Here is a 3,203-nt window from a genome sequence, read left to right as displayed (position 1 = left end):
GTATATATATGAATATATGTATATATATGGATTATATATGTAATATATGATGCATAATTTGATCATACCTCCAATAAAACAATGATGTAATAAATATACTAATAACAATAACGTAATATAATGCTTCCGACATACCATCGTTCTTCGGGAGACCGTCCTATCCGAATATCGCTTCCATCAGGCCCAGTAATGAATGCCGTTTGTTTGGATCAAAACCGCTTCCTCTTAGATCACAGCTGAAAGTTGGTGTTGAGAACAGCCTGTTTTGAAAGTTCGATGTGTTTTTCTGTCTATCAGAAGGCTAATGGTGGTTTTAACGAATATTCAATAGTTGCGTATATTCTGAGTGAACCTGCATTGGTCGCTAGTATGCTCGAACGCGTCTCCTCAACCACATACTCTCCAAACTGCAGAAAAACTCTTACGTTTGATGAACTAGGGGCGGAGGCGTGAATGTGTGTCTCCTTAAGCAATACCGTCTGTCCATATTCCCCAATCGCTTGCTTGAAATCAGAACTTTGTTGGCTCACCTAGATGGTCAGTCAGACTGAAGCAATTTAAACCCGCTCTTGTTATCAACATTGGTAGGAACGTGTTCGCTAAACAAGCTTCATACCATATATCATATCAAATATATCTCATATATCATATCATATATACGCCAATCTTCTACAATTTCAAATTGTTTGCTCAGTAAAGGCCTCNACCAAGATAAGCTAGTGACCAGTGTGAGATTGGTGATAGCCCACCACATTGTGCTGATGCTGCCAGAGGAAAGCACTGCTAAAATCAATTCACCTTCACCACTCAAGTGACAATAATGATGGAGTTATACAGGGTTAGTGGTGTTCTCGTAAACCTACTGCAATCGATCAACGCATTCGTGTGAGGCTCGTGGTCGGATTGGTCGATTCACGGAATAACACCTACCGGTATATTTCCCAATCTCGTGAATCGTTGAATGAGCAAACTCCAAACGGCACACATTGTTTCCAATATCTTCCCTGCCAATGAGCCGAAATTTGTTCGTTCCCAAACCAGATCCTCTCGAGTGGACTTGGTCATGAATTACCAAAGAAACTGACCTCTATATTTGATGAGCAAAGAGACATTATATGACTTGCAACAACGAAACATTAAGCGCGTAATGAGTACTTAGGAGAGAGCTCTTTGTCAGCATACGGCTCCAAGAGATTTGAAGAATCAACGGTTGTAAAACCCAGTTGGTCCAAATTCTGTGCGTGTGCGTGAAACACTATGGGACGCATCGCCATCTCCGCTGACCAACTTTGGGCTCGGCGTTTGGACCGCACTGACCATCATTCGCAGGGATACACGCTAGTGTTTCAATGGTCTAAAACTACGCTGATTTATCCAGATGAGACCTATGGCGAACCAACAAAAATAGTCGTGGAGTAACACCTGATACTAGCGTACCGAAAGCACCGCATCCAAAACTCAATCAGAAAATCAGAATGAAAACCAACAGCATGTATGTTGTTGACGTGCTTTTTGGACAAACACACAGACGTGTGTCAGCCTCGTTTTGGAAGTTTTGCGGCACAGTAAACCATCGGAAGTTTATTGAAACTATTCACTGATTTATGCTAATCCTGAAAGGGAACAGCAAGGCTTAACGATCATGTGATTCTCGTAGAATCGACGTAACCCGTTCAAAAACTTTTACAATGAAGGACCCAGGGACGACTAGGATAACTGGATGGTACACTGGGTAAGACAATCTGACAATATGGAACAAGTTGATTAAGAAATTTGGAGTGCATGATCCTAAAAATTTTGATGAACAATTTGGAAGTAACTGGTATATTCTGCAGTATACAGTTCCGTGAACATTCTTGCTGAATCATTGAGTAGGAATCGGCTATCGCAAAAACGATCCGATCCACCCCAAGAAAATATGGCCCAACACAGTCAATACGTACACAATCCGGTTGGAATGCAAACCCGATTCTCTAATCCTAATTACCGAGAGGAGAGGACAGACAGTAATATTAATTACTAAGAGGTAAAATCGATTTCAGCGGCCTGCATTTCTATGCAAGTCTGGCCAAAAGTCCGGAGGCCTTTACTGAGCAAACAATTTGAAATTGTAGAAGAATGGCGTATATAAAAAACAGAGCCACACAAAACAAAGCACTAAGATTGACTTTAGGGGTCCTAGGCTAACGAGTATTAGCCCCATCGAATTCATCCGTCTCCAATATCACCGCCCATAGTCGGCCACCCCAGTTATATAAGAGGTGGTGATAGATCAGATAAAATATATATATAGAACAAGTTATGGATTACCGTATCCTTTGCCACATGAACAATTTGGAGAGGAATTAATGAGGGATGGGTACTACAGTATTCCGGACTATATAATCAAGATGGACACTCAAATCGACGGAGTAAACGGGGCCGATGGAATCGAGACTCGACCAGTTGTTTCAAATTGAAAACGCGTACTCGACCGTAAAAAATCCGTATTTCTTCGTCATTCCAATAGAGCATGTGACAGCCTCACATTCGTCGGCATCAACGTAGAAGTTCCATGGATTTGGTAATCCATTGATTTTGTGAGCTCCCTTGCAAAACTGCTCCACGAGTCGACTACATCTTACTGGGTATGAACACTCGAATGCGCAGCACAAACACGCAAAGTGAAAACGACAAAGATATCAACAAAAGTCTTTTCTCGTTCACGACGGACGTGTCAAAGATCAAACAGTTCGCCTGTTGGAGATGACGTGCACGGCCTTTTCTTTTCTGTGCGAAGGATTTCCTGTTGTCATGGACACCGGTTACTGCCAGTGAAGGTACATCGAACAAACTGGACAGTAATTTAGTCCGTTCCCGACAGGGGTGAAATTTCGTATTCTATGTCCGCAACAGTCCAGTGCTTTGCTGAAAACAGCGGTACATCGGACTGCGAAGTTGCATTGCTTGATTGTTACTGTTGGAAAGCTGAATTTTCGTAAGGTTTTCCAGGGTCAGCCAACAAACTGTTAATTAACACAACACGCTAACTTTTTCGGCATTGCTTACATTGTTTTATGCTGATTGGCTCCTGAGATGGGGTGAATCGCTTTGCGAATGTTGCCGTATGGCCGGAACGAATATTTCAGGAAACGAACAAAGCCGTTGTTTTCACTTCATACATATATATATATATATAAGATTGGGTTCACATGTTGAAATAT

Source organism: Opisthorchis viverrini (assembly GCF_000715545.1).
Source record: "Opisthorchis viverrini unplaced genomic scaffold opera_v5_508, whole genome shotgun sequence".
NCBI lineage: Eukaryota > Metazoa > Platyhelminthes > Trematoda > Opisthorchiida > Opisthorchiidae > Opisthorchis > Opisthorchis viverrini.
This window is presented reverse-complemented; position numbering follows the sequence as displayed.